Source organism: Pithys albifrons, chromosome 7, assembly GCF_047495875.1.
Source record: "Pithys albifrons albifrons isolate INPA30051 chromosome 7, PitAlb_v1, whole genome shotgun sequence".
Taxonomy (NCBI): Eukaryota; Metazoa; Chordata; class Aves; order Passeriformes; family Thamnophilidae; genus Pithys; species Pithys albifrons.
In genome coordinates this window covers 15,461,889-15,474,128 of record NC_092464.1, presented here as the reverse complement: position 1 = coordinate 15,474,128, position 12,240 = coordinate 15,461,889, and the positions used below count along the sequence as shown (strand labels likewise).

The 12,240-nt window shown below is 42.9% G+C and overlaps 1 protein-coding gene across 8 annotated transcripts in view; it reads right to left on the bottom strand.

Annotated features, from left to right (window-relative positions):
* The window catches only part of ARHGAP12 (Rho GTPase activating protein 12), an 82,923-nt gene extending 78,622 nt beyond the window's left edge, over window positions 1-4,301 (bottom strand). For 4 of the 8 annotated variants that reach the window (XM_071559948.1, XM_071559954.1, XM_071559955.1 and 1 more), the window contains exon 1: window positions 4,215-4,301. The gene's annotated coding sequence lies outside the window, so the exon portion shown is untranslated. Of the gene's footprint in view, window positions 1-1,491; window positions 1,539-3,143; window positions 3,242-3,507; window positions 3,525-4,214 lie in introns of those variants that run through there. The other 4 variants (XM_071559953.1, XM_071559949.1, XM_071559950.1 and 1 more) reach the window with 4 other exon arrangements.
* Window positions 4,302-12,240: the final 7,939 nt, after the last annotated feature.

Genomic DNA, 12,240 nt, shown 5'->3' with positions numbered 1-12,240 from the left:
AGACAAAGTGTCCATTTTTAATCTGTGCCTTTCTCTTTCCTGAAGTCCATCATCTTTTAATTCCTACAGGTAACTAGAAAGCCACCATCACTTACAAGACTCCAAACACAATCACAAAGTCAGATTTACAATTCTACCAAGGATTTGGCAGAAGAAGGATGGTACCACATTCAACAAAGCTGACACTGGGAACACGAAGCAGCAGAAAAGAATGCCAGGATTCTGGTGCTTACCATAAAAATGGTACACTGACATTCACATTATTATAGTCTATTTCCAGCCTTGGTACAAAACAACTTGCTTACCTGCTGCTCTACATAAATAGGTGTTTTTAAGCGCAGCTCTGCAGTTGTTTAGCAACAGTAGCAAAAGGTAAACATGAACAAACTGCATCCATTTCCACTGTCTTTCTACTTTTTGAAGCTCTGCCATGCAAATGTTACTTTTCCTTTGTTACTAAACCTGACTCCTTCCAGCCCCTCTTCACAGTTGCTACGGATCCCTTTCATGGCTTGCAGGTCACACCCAGAAAAAGGCCAAGTCTTACCAAGTTGCAGTCTACCTCAAAACTCGAAACATAGAGAAATAGTGAAGGAGTCCTTGTCCTTTCTCCCACATAGAAACCAAAAGGACAACATAAGCCTCTGATTTCCCACAGGGTTAACAAGCATTCAAAAGCTTGGATTTTTCATTTCTCTTTTGCCCCTTCCATATAACTACTTCTTGAGAATTCATGATTAAATTTTTTTCAAAACAGAGAGGTTCAACAAGTTGCATTTAGAAAAGAAAAAAATTTTGAGAAATACAAGTTAAATAAAACAGAACTGCTACAAAAATAGCTCTATCCACTTTTGAAATCAGTTTTACAGCCTCATCCCTTAAAAAAAACCTAACAACAACAAAAAATAAGCAGCACGGTTTTTGTTCTTTCATCCAAGCTGCAAAATTATCAAGTCAATAGCAAACATTTGGTGAAGCTGAATATAAGATCAAAAAGGGATGGGCTGCATTCTGTGTTTGGCCAGAACACTAAAGCAGTTTTACAAACTGATCACATCATCAGGATCAACAAGGCTCCAATTCTCTCCTTCTCAACACAGGGAAGCAAGAGATATCTATGATATAGGTAGGAAATCAACCCTGTAGGTCTGCAAACAACTACCATGGACCTTGATTCCACAGATCCAAATGCATTAATTTTTATTTTGCTTGAATTGTTTTATGCAGCTGTTGTGTCACATGCACTCCACGTGCAGCCCGGGGGATGACTAATTGTAATGTCCTTTCATGAAGATGCCTCAGAGAACAAGGGTTTAAGAGCCATGGAAACCTTGACCAAATCTCCCCTGTAAGGGGCTCACAGTGATGCAGGTGTGAATGCACAATATTGCAATTTGGAGTACTGACTTTATTGTCCTACTAATCAACAACTGAAGTGATATGGCTGGTCAGACCTTGTATCCTCACTGTATTAGGTTTTTTTACCATTACCTGTAATGCTGGATGGCACTCACTTTAGTAAAGAAGGCTGAAGAACCCTAGAGGATGATAAGCATGAAAAATCGTTTACTTCCACAGAGAACATCTGTAAGCTTTAATAAATAATACAGTCTCAATATCTGATTAAGAGATTAATAACAACAAATGGCCTCACTAGCAATGAAGACCTAAAAAACTTATTCATGAACACCAAAGAACAGACTTAGCCCTCACTTTTCTTCTGATGAGAAAAAACCCAATCACTACAGGGCAGCTAAGACAGGCCACATCTCTAAGTGGAGATACAACCCACCTTTGCACAGAGCACTCAGGCTGTCCTGTGGGAGAAGACCCTGGTGATGACACACATGGCACCGGGTGCAGCAGCCCGGCCACGCTTGGGAAGCAAGAGGCACAGATCCCTTCGGACTCCGACTGCCGATGGAACTGTTCCCATCTCTTACTCAGCTAAGGCTGAGTAAGGCTGGCAGCCCTCGGTGTTCGCAGAGGTCAGCTCCACCCTCCCTCCACCCCTCCGCCCGCAGGCGCCGCCGCGCCCCTGCCCGGGGCAGCACAGCCCGCCGGGCTCCGCTCCTCCCGGGATGGCACAGCCAGATGGGCTCCTCCGGGGATGGCACAGCCCGCTGGGCTCTGCTCCTCCCGGGATGTCACAGCCTGCTCCGCACTCAGGGGTTCTGTATGCAAGCTAGATTTTATGTATGTCCCAACAAAACGAGACCGTTTGTATCTATGGTGATGTGATGGCCGATGTGACAGCTTCAGCCACTCTCAGACAGGCAGGGTTCAGAGGGCTGTAGGTCTGCTCCGAAGTGAGCCTTTCCTAGAGCACCTAAATTCTGCAGCAGCACCATCACCTCCTTACAGCATCCAGTTTGAACTGCAGAATGACGCTCACTCGATTACCTTGAAACACAATACCGTTTTTCTTTCAAGACCATTTACATAAGATAAAGACACAGAATCATAAGTACAATCATACATGACAGTATGCTCATATATCATATTAGATATGGTGAGCCCTAACTTCAGAAGTATCCTAAAACTAAAGGCTTCCCACCATCCAAAAAAAGGGTCAGGATTTACACAGTAAGCATTTCATACTTTTCTTTTGAAATAATTAGGCACAGAGTATTTTCTTCTAATCTTCCAGAACCAGGTAACTGACTTGAGAAATACTAAAAAGTATTTGTGCCATTTCTTTTATTTTCCTCTAGGGAAAAAGAACCTTACTCATTGTGGCTATGGAATTGTTACTTACTTCATAATACAAGCAGATAATGGTAAGTTGTTAAAAATGCCACTATTAACCAATCGCCTTAAGTTTCTTTGTATGACCTTGTCCACAGTGTCCTACAAAGCAGCAGCAGTTGACTTGTGTAATCTTTTTCCATTTTCAGCATCAAACTTCACCCACTACTGAAATGAACCCTTCCGCAGTGCTGATACAGAAATAAACTCAATTACAGAGGCTAAATTAAGATAAATTCTTAACAGTTCAGGCCAGATGAGATACCCTGGCTGCAGCTCAATAGATTCCACTATTCTGCTTCTCCCTGGGCACCTTCCCTAGGAGTTCAGGCTGTACTCTGGACAACCACTGCCTGGGAGACTGGTCCCATAATAGAATTCAACCCTATTCATACCTTTCTTCCCAAGGGGCACCACTCCTTGTGCAGCACTCCTGACTCCTCAGCCAGTATTTTCACGCAGACCAGCCCTCACCGGTGCCTGTAAGAACCAGCTGCAAAGTGTTCATCTAGAGTACACCAAAGTTGTATAAAAATAGATGCAAATACGCAAATGAAAACAACATATATAACCGAAACACAGGCAACCTGCAAGCTTTATAGAAACAAGCTTAGCCTTTCACTGGTTCCTCGGAGATTATGAACATAGTTAGAAACCGAGCACTGCTTGGAAGTAAGCTGCGTTCCCGGAGCTCACACGTCCCTGAACACTAACTGCATAATAAGCAACCATTTAATAATTGCCTGTACCCCACAGTACCGAACAAGCGATGCATTTGGAAGAAGTGCCAGGACAACTTTCCAGCTGGGCTGCAGCGCCCGCAGCTCCCTCCCGACCCCGCTCGCTCCTCGGTGCGGGCTTTTGTTAAGCTGCTGCCTGCGAGGGCGGCAAACAGCGCGGCACACCCGCACGGCCCCGCACCGCCCGCCCCGATCCGCCACTCGGGTTCGCACACGGGCGCCAGACCCCCTGGCCCGGCGGGGGCGCCCGGGAAGGGCGGCGGAGCCGCCGCTGCCCGCCTTTGTCTCCGGCAGGTGAGCGAGCGCCGCCCGCACACGGCGGCTCGGGCGGTCCTGCCCGCTCCCCCGGCACAGCGGCCCCGCCGGCAGCCCCAGGTGCGGTGTGGAGCTGCCCCCGGCGGAGCCGCGGCCGCCACCGGGGGCACTGCGGGGCGGCGCCGCCTGGACCCCCACGGAGAGCCGGGCGCGGGGGGCGCTCCCCGGGCCGAGAGGGAGGCACCGTACCGGGGGGGCTGCGGCCGCGTCGGCCCGGGGGGCTGTGCCACCGCAAGGCCACCCAGCCCTGCCCTGCCCTGCCCGGCTGTCCCGGCGTTGTCCCAGCGCTGTCCCAACGCCGCCGCACTCCCCCTCCTCGAACCTCTCCTTCCCCTTCCCCTTCCCCTTCTCCCCTTCTCGCTCCCCCGTGCCGGGCCGAGCCGAGCCGAGCGGCGAGGCTCAGCCGCTCACCTGCCGCCCGAGCCCCGCTCCGGCTCCGGCTCCGCTCCCGCCGCGGCCCCGCCGAGTGTCCGCCCCGGGCTCCGCGGCGTCACCGCATCACGTGCCGGGGCGTGCCGGGGCGGGCCGGGGGCGGGCCGGGGCGGGGCCCGACCCCGAGAGTGGGGAGCGCCCCGGGCACTGTGTCCGTCAGTCGTGCTGTCCGTGTTGCTGTGCCCCGCTGAAGGATCCAGGGTGCCCGCCTCAGGGATTCCATCGACTCTGAGTGACGCGGCACTGTGAAACATCTGGGCCTTTCTGTCCCCAGTGAGAACACCTGATGGAAAACAAAATCTACACCCCTTCCTCGCTGCAAGCAAAGGCCGGTCTGAGTGTTTAACAGCTGGCATCCAAAGAAACCTCATTTTTTAAATAGTCTGCCTCAAAAGAAATAATCAGTCCTTGTCAGTTACACTGTGTCATTTACAACTTACTGGTGTCTCTTACTGTATTAGTAAAAGTCTTCAAACATTGTTTGGGAATTTTTGGGTGGCCTTCACAACATTTTGAAATTGTGACTAATCTTATCTTTCTCCTTTAAAAAATGGTATCTAGTTCTGTTGGTTGCAAAGATAACCTTGAAAGTATGAACTGACTGTAACTGATACGTGTGTATCTGAATGAATCTGCAAACATCCTGAAACAATGACACAGACACATATAAACTGTCTGCACTCTATTAATCTAATGAAAGTTAATGCTGGCCTAACTTTTTCTTTGACTATTTTGGCACACGGAAGAAGGAAGGAGACAGTAAAATCATCAAAAGGCCGAAAGAACAGGTTTGCGAGGGAAGGAAATACAATGGCAAAAGACCTGTGTAGTTCCAGTAAGAGAGAGAGAGAAACAGACGCTTACTGACGAAAAGATAAAAATAGAATCAATAGCTGTAATTGAACATGTGGACATATTTTCATATGGAATGCCAATTCATATTGAATTTCCAATATCGATATTTCCTTGATGTCTCATATGAAAAACATGCAAGACAAGTGGTAAACTCTCCAAATACCTTGTAGTTTTTCTTCTGTGTATCTTAGCTTGAATACTTGTGAGCATGTCCCCTTGACACCAAGCATCATTTGACTTTGGGCTGTCTGCTCACAAAACACCATTATTAAAATTCTGTTGATGTTGTAAGGCAGGTACCACTGTCACACGCACTCATTCAGCAGCTATTCACAGAGTCTGAAAAAACAGACTGGAGACCAGCATTTCTATTGCAAGGGGAACAACATCTTGTATGTAGAGGTTTATTTATCATTAAAAGGCAAAAGAAACATGTAAAAGGACAATAGTTTTGTACTCATACTCACTCTTCTGTAAATCATATATACATGAAAAAGATATAGAGTAATTCAGGGTAGGGTGTTTGGTTGGATGTTTTTGTCTAGTAGGATTCTATCTGTATGCCCAGTTTTGTAGTAAACAATAATATACCTGAGACACTTGGGTATTTCTGAGCAAGCTGATGGTGTTTCACCTAGTGACATGCCTGAGGTATATATAAAAGCATCTCAAAAATCAGTCGTAGTAACCACACTGTAATTATCCTTCCTTACTGCCAAGGCTTTACTAGAGTGCTGCAGGATATGGCATTAGTGATTCAGGCTCAGGCACTCTTCCCTCTGAGTCAGTGTTGAACCAATGGTCCCACATTATATCAACATGCATAATAGAGCTGAAGGTGCCAGAAGATATGTAATTTTGAGTCCCTGCCCAAGTGCAGTCATGAAAGATTCCACATTACAAATAAACTCTCCAGAATAAGTTCCAATTTTAGTATCTGTTACATTTTCTGCCTATGAAGGATTTCTCCATCATTCCACTGGAGTAGAAAGAGCTGAATCCTCACTCATTGTGATTTACTGCCCCTGGAGATATAGGAAGGCTGTCATACTGACACCTCAGATGGGACTATAAGTCTATGTTAGTTGGAAACATCCAGTACACATTTTGACCTCACAAATCTCGGATTGAAAGAATTGCCATCTATGTAGCTTTATGTACTATACACAGGATATGATAGAAACTACAGGACTTGGTTCATGTATCTGTTGTGTTCTGAATGTTCTATGTCATAACTTGCACACAACACATCAATCTATTTATAAACTGACTCCTTATGAGAAGTCAGTGTTTGAACTGTGTCCGTCTGTTCTGTTACGCTAGACTTTCAAAACCTTTGTCCAAATTTAACTATGTTTGCCAAAAGGGAGTTGCCTTAAAGGCAGGTAAGCTCCCACTAGTTCTGTAAAAGCAGTCAGCCATACAAAGGTGGAGAAGAAGCCACGTGAGAAAGGGACATTGTAAATGGTGGAATTGTGGAGACAAAGTTGATACATACATTCTATAATAAAATACAAATCCACAGAAAACGAGCTTCACAGTTCTGAAAAACCAGTCTTGGAAAAATAATTTTCTGGCGTTTGAAATAGATATAGAAATATTGCTTTCTTTCCTTAGATTCAAAGTTCTGAAGTACCAGGATTATATGTCTAAAAAGATGAGCCTATTAATTTTGAAGGGCAAACTCTCATTTTACTTTTTTCTATTTTTTTTCTTCTGAGTCTATTTCAAATCTCTGCAAGTTCAGCTGTCCATTATTTTATGCCTCAGTTGCAGTAATTCTAGATGTGTGTCATGTTTTAATTAATTTGAAATGCATATCTGAGAGTGGTTGTTGCCATCCTACTACTCATAGTGCCAGAACTGATGTTAGGTAACCAGCAGAAATGTGCTGCTTAAAACTTGATCAGTATTAAATCCGGGTTGTTTATTCATTGTTTGCTGCCCTCCTCACCAAACAGACTAATCCCATTATGAACTATGTTGATTCTTTCTTTCAGAAGTGACTGAGAAGGCAAAGACAGAAAGCTATGTCACATCTAACAGGCAGTTACTCCAAATATCTACCATGATCATTTTACTGTCTCCTTGTGGTTTCACTCGTTTTTACAGACTTTTTCTCTGTTTGGTCTTATAACTCCAGCAGTGATATGCACTAGACAAATCATTCTAAATTTAAACAAATGTACTTAATTCAGCAAACAGTTCTGATGTAAATAGAAAATATTTTTATTTTACTCCTAATACTATTTACAAACGTATTTTATTAAATGGCTCAACTTGCCTGATGTAAAGCACATTACCTGCATCATCTACTGTCTACTCTGCTCCTACTCTCAGTTTTTTTACAGCTTCCAGCCTCTCACCTCTATCTAAAAATACTCTTACCACCTACACGTAGATATACAATCAATCCCTCCTTTCTGTTCTTTCTCAGTACTACAAAAGCACTTTTCCACAAAGTGCAGATGCTGTGGGCTTTCTGCATAAATTTGCCAATTTACTCCCCATCTCCTGACTCAACTAACAGATGAGCCATTTTTATTTATATAACTGTGCATTATAAGGAAAATCAGTTGACGATGGAACAACTAAAGTAAAGAATATAGAAAAAGGAAGCCAGATTCCTCAGAAGTTCAGTGAAGAACTTCTTTTACCATGACGCTACAAAGGAATGTTCTCTGCCTTTAGGAAGAACTTTTATCCACAGTTCAGAGAAGATTATTTGTTTTACTGTGAAAATTCAGTGAGGAATTTGTAAAATTTTTCCATTTTGCCAGCAGATTATTTTTGCAAATCGTATTATCCAGAGTGGACAGTGGCCAACACATGTTTTTTTACTCTGCTCTGTTCATTAGCCACATGGCCATTGTGGTGTTCAGTATTCACTTCTCTCTCATCCAATGGAAGCTGTAACAAAAATTCAGACATGCCTATTGCCTGTATAGGCAGTCTCAGTTTGCAAGTAAAGGACAATTTCTTACAACTATCTGATTGTCAGCATTACTAAAGAACAAACTGAGGTTTGTTTTGGTCAAACTGATCCCTCAATTCTGCTCTTGCCAAGACCTGGCTCACTACTTACCTGAGAAGTTAAACTGTTTATCCCTTTTCTCTTCTCAAGTATAGTGTTACAAACTGTATTACTTCTATGTTGAGCACGAAAATATACCTCGGAGTCACAGCACCGAATTAAAAGTAGAGAAAAGTATTGAACAATTTTCTGACAGAATAGCTAGAGCTGACAGTGGGTGAAGGGGGACATTTCCTTGTGCTGCCTTAAGACCTTTGCCTAAGCTAAATCTTAGTCAGCTCTGCACAGCTAGTTGTGTCTTCATCTCACCAAGGTTTGAGCTAACAGGTTAAACACACAAAAGGCACAATTAATCCTTTAAATAATGATATCACTTTCCTGGCATAAACTATAATGAAAAATGCTGATATTCAAAAAGCACAATGTAAATGTCCATTTATACTTTGGAGAATTAAGAAGAGTCCTGCATCAGTGTCTCTAATTTCTAAGTATGTTATTTTTTGTCTAGTGAAAAGGAAAGAAATGAGTTTATGAACCACTGATAAGCAGACTAGAAATAAAGATGTTACAAAGCTGTGTAGAAAGAATTAAATAAAACCTTGTGTGTTAAATGTTTTTTTTCATTCTTAAGTTCATTTTTTTATACTGCACCAAATTCAGGCTTAGAGAAGATACACAAGGGAGTTTCTGGTTCCCCAAATCACGCGAATTTGCTCCAGTGCAAAGGGCCCAGTGTGACTTGGTAAACAACCCACTTGCTGATGGGTGCTTGAAACTGGAAGCTCCAACTCAGACTGAGAGTTGCTAAACCCCTGCAGCCCCAGAGGCTACTCAAGGTCCAGAAAAGCTCCCAGTGGGCAGTCAAAGTGAAGTTATGTGAGATTGTCTGGTTCATACTGAATTTTGTTCATGAGGAATAACAGAAATTGGTAGACTGGATGAGGTTTACCTCAGCTTAGCAGGCATAGCTAAAAGTCAGGGGAGAGGTTCATCCTGCCCAAGTTTTTTTGGGTGTCTATTAGTGTGTTTCTGCATCAAAGATAGTTGTCTAAGCTCCCTTCAGGCTTCTATTTATTACAGTGAAAGGAGTTTGGAGAGTAATTCATCTCATTTTAAAGTAGGTGCCCGTATGTGATCAGAGCAATTGCACTCGAGTCTGTTAAGTACTTAAACAGTGGAAATCACTATCACGGGAACTGGTGAATGCCAAAAGTTTTCATGTTCAAAAAGAATTAGACAAATTCATGAGAAAAAAATGAGTGACTTAAATTTTAATTTTCATTTGCCTAAAATTAATTAATCCTGCCTATTACCAGAAAAAAATAGATATGCATGTGTTATATTTCAGTTTTTGTCTGAAATCCTTTGTTATGTAAGCATGATATTTTTTTCCTAAAGTTATTACTTGGTCACCATGGGGTTAGTCTGGAAGAAAACTGAGCTAGAGAGCAATTCCCGGTGAAAGAAGATTCACTTTATGGATCCCAGTAATTTAGAAAAATATTTCATTTGGTAACTGATAATTAACTCCATAAATATTCTTGTAGATCACAGTCTAAAGCTATGGCCATGCTTGTAAACAAACTGGGCCACCCAGCATGTTAAATTGTCACCATGTTCCCTGGCATGTTTTTGGCACACGCGTTTGGCCAAACCAAATAACTCCGTGTTCAAGCAGTTTGAGAATTAGCATGTGCCAGAGACTGTTCCCATTAGGCCCTTTGGATGCATCCACTCTGACTTTGAGGGTGAAGAGTTTAGCTGGTGGATGCTGCCAGTTCACTCTGGCCAGAGGACAGCCCCAGCCAGTTCTATTTACTAGTGCAGGCACAGCTTTAGTGTCCAGGGCTGTCTATGTGACTGGGGAAGCTGCTGCTGCATAACATATTACATGTGCATGGCTCTCCTGTTTGAGCTGTGAATAGATGTGAATTGGAAATTAGGAGATGTTTCCTACCTGTAAGAGAAATAAGAACTACAATAGCCAGCCATAGCAAGGATAAAAAATACCTTTTTTTTTAATCAATCAGCATAGAAGATATTTCTTTAAGCTTGTCATCTTAAGCAGGGTATAGCTTTGTAGATTTTGAGTGACTTGAGAGAAAATAGAATCAGAAAAAATCTTAACTCATTTCAAGATGCTGTTAGATACAGTTAGAGAAAAGGTGGGATTTGGTTATGTCCAAGGAAGATCCCTGAATTCTCTAAGGCTGTGCCTAAACCAGTGGGTTAAATAGACCTAAGCATCTCTCAGACAGTTAGGGCCCACTAGCCCAGCCATAGAGTTCTTGCTCTTCAAAATCAGGTGTTCTCATCTAAACTACCTATTGGGAAAGGTCCAATCACAGGACACACGGGAGACAGCAAGCTAGTCTCTGACCAAAGCCATGGAGAGGACTACTCTAACAATTTCACTCTATAGATTATCAAGTTCCAGAACCTGTGACCTTGTTTATTTGACTAGCACAGATGCCCCCTTTTGTTTTTCCTGTTCTATTAGAGCCCCTGCACCTACTCTTCTCTATTTAATTCTGCTTCATAAAAGTAAAAACCCCCAATGCTCCTGTGCCAATAGCTACTGCAGAAAGAGTCAGGTAGAAGGTCATGACATTTCCATGACAAGCTGTGTTTCTATCTTTCATTTCTGTGTTTTGCTTCTGACAAAAAAAGTTATTTCAAGTCCCTGAGTGGGCTGGTATGAAGGAAACTATGTGCTGGCTCAGAGTTCTTCACAATTTCAGTATATCATAGCCATTCCCAGGGAGTCACTGGAGTTCAGATCCGAAACCCTTTCCAATCCTGTCACTCCTTCTTCAAATAGACATATCTCCAGGAATCCAAGTCCACATTTTGTCTTATATTTGCTTTGCTGCAAGTTTCTCTGCTGTTTTGCTTGCTCTTTCTGTTTGCTCAGTCATTTTCCATGAGAAACTGAAAAGAAATTCTTCTGAAGTATTTCATTGCTCGAAGGCAGGCATAGGAATAATGCCATAGGTGACACAGTCAATGCTGCTGTTAGTTCTGCTGTCTCACCTGCTTCTAGCCAGAAATGAGTCATTCCAGTTTTTCACTAGAGAGGAAACCATGGGAGAAAGTGATAAAAAGGGATTGGCTGGGTCTTTGTTATTTGCATGTGTTTTTTAAATCATAAAATAGATGTTTCATTAGAAAGAATAGATTTTTTTTTTGGCTGGACCAGCATAGGTTTATGCCCTAAGCTGACATGAAGGATCCCCTGGAACGTTTCAGGTAGTTCATAGCTTGAGTTTACAATTGCTCCGTGATAAAGAAATCAAAGATTGTGTTAGCTGTGACACTGCCATAGCTGTTGTCCAATGCAGTTTTTCCCATCTTCAGCCATTTACTGGCTGGCACTTCCCTAAAACCTTTATGGAAACATCTTAGCCTTAGCAAATTCATTAAGCCAATCCCCAAACTCTCTTTATTTTCATCAAGATTCTTGATTCATGTAATCACAGACTTAATTTGAAAAGTCAGTTTTCAATTTAATAAATGCTAAACCTTTTAGAGGCTTATATCTCTTTTGAAGCCCATGAAATAAAAATCTGTGTACTACATGGGCATTTTAGCCAGTTCTAATTAGCTCAGTCCCTAATTAGAAAGTCTAGAAGCCTTGTGCATACTCGGTCATGACTTTACCAGTACATAATTTGTTTGCTCCATCCGCAGTTTTACATAACTGAGGTCACGATCTCTTCCTGCAGAGTGGGAAGAAATCTGGTGCAGCACCTGTCTGCCCCATGACAGAGCCATGCTGTGTAGGATGCTGGTTTCGGTCAGGATGAAACTATGTCCTGCAAGGGAGGGGCCCCAGAGCAGTTGCAAACAGCTGAGCCAAGATAAAAACTGTTAACACCAAGGCAGATTCACAAGGAAGTGGTGGCCGGGATGTTAAGTATCCATTAAACTACTGATAAAGGAGTCCCTAGAAGGTGCTTCCAATTATGAAGTAATTGCTCTACCTTAGGGATGAATAAACTCCAAAGCCAAGTGAGAGGTGTTCACTGGCTCAGAGTTTTGTTAACATTATGTTTGCAATTAATGAAAAGGGAGGGACAGTTCTCAGCCTTCCTGTCGAGACAAAAAAAGCAAGGC